We start from the raw sequence: 9,183 nt of genomic DNA, 5'->3' as shown, positions 1-9,183 counted from the left end.
GGTAATTTCAGTCTTTAAAAAAAAAAAAATTTAAAAAAAAAAATCTGAGAATTTAGAGAGGCTGAAGCACGTGGCAAACTTGCTTCTAGCCCATTCTTTTCTTTCTTTCTTCTAAGCCTTTCCTTCTTGCTTCCTTGCTTCCTTGCTTCTTGTTCTTCTTGTTCGGCCGAGCATAAATTTAGAAACAAAAATCTTTCCGGCGAGAATTTCCGGCGACCTTCAATACCAAATTTATTCCTCTCTCACTCCCGAATCCGGTAAGCCTTATATCCAATGTTTTTGTTTTGTATTTCACCCGTATTTCCTTGTTTTTAGAAATATATAAAAATTTCGATTTCTCCATGAATATGATGATCCATAGGCTTAAATTGAAGCCAATGATTTATAATGCATGTATGAGGATGTTGTAGAAGAAAATTTTCGATTTAGAGTTGTAAATTGGGAGAAAACCATAGTATAAGGTTCGGGTTACTGTAGCAATTTCGAAATTACTGTAGCACCGAAAATTTTGAGCCTTTTATGGTATTTCTTTGGTCCACATTGAAGCTCTTCTTACCCTGAACTCATTAGAACTAGTTTTACTCCATTATGATGTCGTTTGGATCCAAAATGACGATGTTTTGCCCTAAAACCCTAAGGTTCCGTATTAGACGTGTAAAATTGTATTTTCATGCATTTTCTTTGGTCATCATTCTTATGTTCGTTAGAATTTGAATTCTCTGCTTGTATCTAGGTGGCGAAGCATCCTCTAAGGGGAAGGAGCTCGCCAATCAGTAAGGGCGTCTCGGGACGAGACGACGGGTTCTGTGAGTGGTTAAATTTCTAATTGCATAGATTTAATAAGAGTACTAAAGTATTTGTTCATGTGTTTTATCACATAAATTTGATGATAAATTGGTTTCCCTGATATATATTTTGAGTACGAATTTACTTGAAATGGTTAAACCTAGAATGCTTATACCTATTTATTTTGAAAGAAACATGTTTACTTGCATTTCGTGTTTATATGCAAACGAGATATGGTTTAAAGTACATTTCAGATTTATATGCAAATGAGATATGGTTTAAAAGTACATTTAGTATTTATATGCAAATGAGATATGGCTTGATGTATATTTCCGCATTTGTATGCAAATGGAACATGGTTTAATGTATATTTTCCGGTTTTAAACATTGTGCGATGGATTCTTTGAATTGAAATTGGAAAGAATTATATGTGGCATTCGGGCTTTTAATGGTGACGGGCGGACTTTTAGTCCGACACCTGCAGATGGGGGGTTCCACGGTCCGGCCTCGATGGGAGGCGGCGTGGTTAACCCCGGGTTTACCCCGGGTCGAGAGGTGCGCTGAGCCATTGATGGGGTTACGTATATGTGAGAAACCCGGGTCACCTACAGGGGATCTCGATGGCAACACCAAGGAAAGGCAACTCTTTTAAATTTTTAAAAAGTTTTTAAAAACTCCTTGGTGGTTCCACAGCTAGTCGCGGCCACGATTAGTGTGGGAATTGTTTTAGGCCAGCCTGTATTTTTGGAGCTATGTTCATTATGTTTTAAAATGTTATTTGCTTTTCCTATTGATGAATCCTGTGTTATTTGTTAATATGTTGAGTACTTGGAACTGATTTTTTTTTATATGCTATTATTTTTTTCTTCGAATTACCATTTGAAATATTTTATCACTCTGTTACATCTATGCTCGACACCACTCATCGGGTAACCTCATACTCACCACTCCCCTTTTTATCTTTTCAGACTGCGACGTTGGACAGAGTTGTGCTGTGCAGCAGTAGAGTGGTCTATCTGTACTTCTTGTTTAGGTTTGTTATAGTATGCATGACCCTTTATGGATCCACTAGACTTGACCTTATATGTGGTTCTTGTATTTATATTTCGGGTTGTATCTTAAAACCCTGGTTTGTGCTGTTATTGTTGTTACTTGTGTTTAGGGTTCCTAGTACTGGGGAACCCTATTTGTGATATTTTATTATGTTGTCTTCTAGTTATATAATTGTGATAACGAGGTTTTATATTGAGCCTTACGGCGACCGAAAAGTGGGGCGTTGTAGGGACCCATTTCTTGTCGTCAGTGGCGGTTGCCACGTGCCGGTTAGGTTCGAGTGTGACGATTTTAGTGGTATCGAGCTAGAGGTTTACATTGATCTTAGTTCAAATTCTAAAACTGTTGTCCTTAAAGACTAGTGGATCCATTATCGATTTCGTATCGAGCATAAGTGCATATAGGAGTTAAGCTTAAAATTTGTCTCTCTTTGTTTATTTCAGCTAGAATGCCAGCACAACGTCCACGTACGCGTCGAGGAGCTAGTGTTCCTTCTAGGGAACCTACTCCTGCTCAACCTCCTTCTCCCCCATAGGCGAGGTCAATTCGGGACATGAGCGCTGCGTGGCGACACATGGTATGCTCACGGAGTTCCGGGTCCCTATACCTCGGTCGTAACCCGAGAGTAGCACCACCACTGAAGCTCTTGAGCTTTAAGGCATATTAGGGATGACCCGAGTCGCCCGGTAAGCATATCGGGGAATATCGTGACTTTCTTGGTTATTGAGACTCTGTTTGGGGGACGACCCATCTTGAGCAGATGTCAGACCTACCACCACCACCCCAATGCCTTTGATTCGGCCCGAGCGCGGTGGAAGGCAAGTAAAATCGATCCGAGCCTAATTTTTGTCCAAAGTTCTCGAAGGAAGTGGTTCGATTGGCATTGAGGGTGAAATTGGTTCTTGAAGGTAGACGCCTCGTGAAAATCTAACCAAGAGAAGAAAACTCGGATTTTTCAAGGCCGTCCCAAGCGCAGCAAGAGTGAGGGTACTTCTTCGAGTTTTTCGGGGATCCAGTTCGATCGGACCTCCATCGAGGCAAGTGGCGATCGGAAAGGGTGCTACATCCGCGAGTGGCGCTTATGGAGGGAAATCAGCTGAAATGTTCCTAGGTGCCGAGCTCGCAATAGATTTCATCCAGTGTCCATGCCGTGAGCCACGCAGATGTTACTCGGTAATGGGCGGTCGTCACCTTAAGTCGAGATGTCCAGAGTTAGGCATGACAACACCAAGTTCGAGCACCTCCTCCTGCGGACGATGACAGTCGATCTAAAGGGTGTCACCACTACTACTTACACACAGTGCCCTCTACCGGATCAGTTGCTGCTAGTAATAGTCCACAAGGTGGAACAGCACGACCTCAGACCCGTTCTCAGACCAGAGTTTTTGCCATGATCAATAAGGAAGCTGAAGACAGACCCAACGTGATTACGATGTATCGTATCCAGTTTTTCGACGATGATGCACATGTTTTGATAGACCTGGGTCGTAGAGATCTTTTTGTTAGCACTGCATTTTCATGTCATGCCGATAGAATAGCCTCCCCATTAGACTGTGAACTTCTGATCCAAACACCTTTGGCTGAAGAGATTGTCAGGGAGGTTGTTTTTCAGGGATGTCCTATCAAAATGAAGAGTGTAGATTTTGAGGCAGATCTGATTCCATTGGAGATGCGAGATTTTGATGCCATACTTGGTATGGACTGGTTGAATAGGCATAAGGCTTCCATTGACCGCTTCGGGGAAGGAAGTGACTTTTGCAAAGCTCTCATGGGATCGAATATTGTGTTTGAAGGTGAAAGGAAGGTTCTTTCGAGGTGTGTGATATCTTCCGTGGAAACAAGGAAACTTATGACGCAAGGGATGTGAGGTATACTTGGCTCACATAGTAGATACTAAGAATTGTTGGACCAAACCTCAAGGATGTTCCTATTGCTCGGGGAGTTCAAGGATGTATTTCTTGAGGAATTGCCCGGATTGCCTCAGATCGAGAGTTTGAGGTTTGCTATTGACTTGCTACCGGCATCGCTCCAATCTCCATTCCTCCATATCGTATGGCACCACGTAACTTAAGGAGCTAAAAAAGTACGCTCATGAGGACTTGGTGGATAAGGAGTTTATACGCCCGAGTGTGTCACCCCGGGTGCTCCAGTTCTCTTTGTGAAGAAGAAGGATGGTTCCTTCCGCATTGTGTATAGACTACCCGGCAGTTGAACAAGGTGACTATTAAGAACAAATATCCTTTACCCGTAATCGATGATTTATTTGATCGACTACGTGGAGCAAAAGTGTTTTCAAAGATTGATCTCGGTCTCGGGTTATCATCGCTGAAGATCAAGGAAAGTGATGTGTCAAGACAGAGATTTTCGCATAACGATACGGGCATTATGAATTTTTGGTCATGCCTTTCGGTCCCGACTAATGCTCCGGCTGCTTTTATGGATCTAATGAACAGAGTCTTCAGACCTTATCTCGACAAGTTTGTAATTGTCTTTATCGATGACATTTTGATCTACTCAGCAAATGAAGAAGAGCATGCGCAACATTTGCGTATAGTATTGCGATCCTTCGAGAAGAGAAGTTGTATGCTAAATTCTCAAAGTGTGAGTTTTGGTTGCATGAAGTGGTCTTCTTAGGACATGTTGTATCCGAGAAGGAATCGAGTGTGGATAGAAAGAAAGTTGAAAGCAATCATTGATTGGGAACAACCAGAGAATGTGTCGAAGTTCAAGTTTCCTTGGTTTTGGTCGGTTATTATCGGGCGCTTTGTGGAAGGGTTTTTCTCGATTGTCGCACCTTTATCACGGTTGACTCGAAAGGAGGTAAAGTTTGTTTGGGATGAGAAGTGTGAGAGCAGACTTCCAAGAATGAAGAACCACTTTGATTTTGCCCGAGTGCTCACTCGCCTACCGATGGTAAAGAGTTTGTAGTGTTCAGCGATGCATCACGACGGGTGATCTTGGTCTGTATTAATGCAAGATTGAAGGTAATAGCTTATGCTTGCATGAGTTGAAGAAACATGAATTGAATTACCCTACCCATGATTTGGAGTTAGCAGCGATGAGTTTTTTTGCCTCGAAGATTTGGCGACATTATCTCGTATGGAGAGAAATGCTTAATTTACACTCGATCATAAGAGTTTAAAGTATTTGTTTACTCAAAAAGGAGCTGAACTTGAGGCGTGAAGATGGCTAGAGTTAATCAAGGATTATGATTTGGTGATTGACTACCATCCAGGGAAGGCCAATGTGGTAGCAGATGCTCTAAGTAGGAAAACTTCCACTTCTTTTAGCTTCTACTACAACATCTTATCGGGTCTCAACTTGCGACTCTTGAGACATGGATGTGAGACTTAAGATCGAGCCAAAGGGAGTTTTTGTTGGCAAATTTTGTGGTGAGACCATCATTCATCGAGCGATTCTAAATCTCGGAGAACGTATGAAGAGTTAATGAAGGAAATACAAAGACTGGAAAAAGGTGAACCTAGCGATTTTGGGCTTCGCAGTGATGGTATTCTGGAATTTCAGGGAAGAGTTTGTGTTCCAAGGGATGCGGAACTCGAAGTGCTATTCGGAAGAAGCTCACTCCTCGACCCTATACTATACACCCAGCAAAGACTAAGATGTATCGCACTGATCGGGAAAAATTATTGGTGGTCCGGAATGGGCGTGAGATCGCAGAATTTGTAGCAAGATGTTTAGTTTGTCGCAAGTAAAAGCGGAACATCAATGACCAGTGGATTATTACAACCTTTACCTATTCCGTAGTGGAAATGGGAGCATATTACTATGGATTTCGTGGTTGAGTTACCGATACTCTTTAAGGGCATGACGTCATGTGGGTTATTGTGGACCGCTTGACAAAGTCACCCCATTTTTCGGCCATTCATACCAAATATTCCTTGTAGAAGTTAGCTGAAGCTATTTATAAGTGAAATTGTTAAACCCCATGGAGTACCTGTTTCAATTGTGTCTGATCATGACCCGAGATTTACATCTCAGTTTTGGCCTAAGTTTCCATCGGGGCTCTGGGACAACTTTGAGATTCGAGACGGCCACCATCTCGCATGATGGCCAATCGAGGGCGCACGATCCGAGACACTTGAGGATATGCTGAGGGCTTGTGTTCTCGATTTCCAAGGAAGTTGGGACAAGCACTTACCTCTAGTGGAATTCGCTTACAATAATAGCTTCCATGCAAGTATTGGTATGGCTCCTTATGAAGCTTTGTATGGGCGTAAGTGTCGAACACCCCTCTGTTGGGATGAAGTTGGTGAAAGAAAGTTGCAAAATGTAGAACTAATTGAGGTAACCACAGAAAAAGTGAAGGTAATTCAAGACAGGTTAAAAGTGGCCCAAGACCGGCAAAAGAGCTATGCTAACAATAGGAGAAGAGATTTAGAATTCCAAATTGGTGACAGAGTTTTCCTGAAGATATCACCTTGGAAGGGAGTAATTCGGTTCCGTAGCAGGGGAAAGTTAAATCCTCGCTATATTGGGTCATTCTTGATACTTGAAAGAATTGGGCCAGTGGCTTATAGATTACAAATACACGAGTTAAAGAAGATCCATAATGTTTTTTCATGTTTCATCGTTGAAGAAGTATGTACCGGATCCGTCGCGATGCACTTGAAACACCTCCGCTGAACTCCCGAGAAGATTTGACTTTTGAAGTGAGACCTGCTCCGTATCCTTGATCGGCTAGAAAAAAAGTGCTTCGGGAAAGGTGGTGCCAGTTGTAAAAGTTCTTTCGAGAAGTGATCGATTGAGGAGTTGACTTGGGAACCCCGAGCGGTTCATGAGAAAGAAATATCCTCATTTATTCGATGAGTTGGGTAAGTGAAATTTTGAGGACAAAAATTTTTTAAGGAGGGTAGAGTGTTGTACTCATGTCCGATTTAGACCTCGGCCTATTTAAATTTTTTATGCTTGCATTAGGGATAAAATGGTCATTTTGCATTAGTGGCATATTTGCATGACTCACGATGAGTTGTGTGTGAAAACCAGCCCAAAAACCAGGGGCAAAAAGCAGTCTTTTTGACTCATTCCTCTTTATTTTTGTATTAGAGGGCATTTTGGTAATTTCAGTCTTCATAAATAAATAAATAAATAAATAAATAAAATCTGAGAATTTAGAGAGGTGAAGCACGTGGCAAACTTGCTTCTAGCCCATTCTTTTCTTTCTTTCTTCTAAGCCTTTCCTTCTTGCTTCCTTGCTTCCTTGCTTCTTTGTTCTTCTTGTTCGGCCGAGCATAAATTTAGAAACAAAAAAATCTTTCCAGCGAGAATTTCCGGCGACCTTCAATACCAAATTTATTCCTCTCTCACTCCCGAATCCCAGTAAGCCTTATATCCAATGTTTTTTTGTTTTGTATTTCACCCAGTATTTCCTTGTTTTTTTAGAAATATATAAAAATTTTCGATTTCTCCATGAATATGATGATCCATAGGCTTAAATTGAAGCCAATGATTTATAATGCATGTATGAGGATGTTGTAGAAGAAAATTTTTCGATTTAGAGTTGTAAATTGGGAGAAAACCATAGTATAAGGTTCAGATTCTGTAGCAATTTCGAAATTACTGTAGTACCGAAAAATTTTTGAGCCTTTTATGGTATTTCTTTGGTCCACATTGAAGCTCTTCTTTCACCCCTGAACTCATTAGAACTAGTTTTACTCCATTATGATGTCGTTTGGATCCAAAATGACGATGTTTTGCCCTAAAACCCTAAGGTTCCAGTATAGAGCGTGTAAAAATTGTATTTTCATGCATTTTCTTTGGTCATCATTCTTATGTTCGTTAGAATTTGAATTCTCTGCTTGTATCTAGGTGGCGAAGCATCCTCTAAGGGGAAGGAGCTCGCCAATCAGTAAGGGCGTCTCGGGACGAGACGACGGGTTCTGTGAGTGGTTAAATTTCTAATTGCATAGATTTAATAAGAGTACTAAAGTATTTGTTCATGTGTTTTATCACATAAATTTGATGATAAATTGGTTTCCCTGATATATATTTTGAGTACGAATTTACTTGAAATGGTTAAACCTAGAATGCTTATACCTATTTATTTTGAAAGAAACATGTTTACTTGCATTTCCGTGTTTATATGCAAATGAGATATGGTTTAAAGTACATTTCTGTATTTATATGCAAATGAGATATGGTTTAAAGTACATTTCTGTATTTATATGCAAATGAGATATGGCTTGATGTATATTTCCGCATTTGTATGCAAATGGAACATGGTTTAATGTATATTTTCTGGTTTAAACATTGTGCGATGGATTCTTTGAATTGGAAATTGGAAAAGAATTATATGTGGCATTCGGGTTTTAATGGTGACGGCGGACTTTAGTCCGACAACTGCGATGTAGGGGTTCCACGGTCCGGCCCGATGGGAGGCGGGCGTGGTTAACCCCGGGTTTACCCCGGGTCAAGAGGTGCGCGGAGCCATTGATGGGGGTTACGCTATGTGAGAAACCCGGGGTCACCACACGGGGATCTCGATGCCAACACCAAGGAAAAGGCAACTCTTTTAAATTTTTAAAAAGTTTTTAAAAACTCCTTGGTGGTTCCACTAAATAGTCGCGCCACGATTAGTGTGGGAATTGTTTTAGGCCACCTGTATTTTTTTGGAGCTATGTTCATTATGTTTTAAAATGTTATTTGCTTTTCCTATTGATGAATCCTGTGTTATTTGTTAATATGTTGAGTACTTGGAACTGATTTTTTTTATATGCTATTATTTTTTCTTCGAATTACCATTTGAAATATTTTATCACTCTGTTACATCTATGCTGACACCACTCACTGGGTAACCTCTGTTACTCACCACTCCCCTTTTTATCTTTTCAGACTGCGACGTTGGACAGAGTTGTGCTGTGCAGCAGTAGAGTGGTCTATCTGTACTTCTTGTTTAGGTTTGTTATAGTATGCATGACCCTTTATGGATCCACTAGACTTGACCTTATATGTGGTTCTTGTATTTATATTTCGGGTTGTATCTTAAAACCCTGGTTTGTGCTGTTATTGTTGTTACTTGTGTTTAGGGTTCCTAGTACTGGGGAACCCTATTTGTGATATTTTATTATGTTGTCTTCTAGTTATATAATTGTGATAACAGGTTTATATTGAGCCTTACGGCGACCTGAAAGTGGGGCCGTTGTGGGACCCATTTCTTGTCGTCGTGGCGGTTGCCACGTGCCCGGTTAGGTTCGGGGTGTGACAATTCAATTATGAGTCCTATTCGAAATATGAATCTTCATAATATGATAAACATTATCCATACAAGTTTTATTAGAAATATAAGTCCTAATGTAACTAAAACCACTTTTGTCTTTGAGTCCTTAT

General features: G+C 40.7%; 1 long non-coding RNA gene across 1 annotated transcript; it reads left to right on the top strand.

Moving 5' to 3' along the window:
• Positions 1–212: 212 nt before the first annotated feature.
• On the top strand, positions 213–8,915 carry LOC120260740. Its single transcript, XR_005536486.1, has 5 exons — positions 213–257; positions 734–806; positions 1,755–1,819; positions 7,666–7,738; positions 8,689–8,915. It is a non-coding gene; the product is annotated as an uncharacterized LOC120260740 (long non-coding RNA).
• Positions 8,916–9,183: the final 268 nt, after the last annotated feature.

This window comes from Dioscorea cayenensis, chromosome 5 (assembly GCF_009730915.1).
Source record: "Dioscorea cayenensis subsp. rotundata cultivar TDr96_F1 chromosome 5, TDr96_F1_v2_PseudoChromosome.rev07_lg8_w22 25.fasta, whole genome shotgun sequence".
Classification (NCBI taxonomy): domain Eukaryota; kingdom Viridiplantae; phylum Streptophyta; class Magnoliopsida; order Dioscoreales; family Dioscoreaceae; genus Dioscorea; species Dioscorea cayenensis.
The sequence above is the reverse complement of the archived record's forward strand: the minus strand, read 5'-3'. Positions and strand labels throughout refer to the sequence as shown.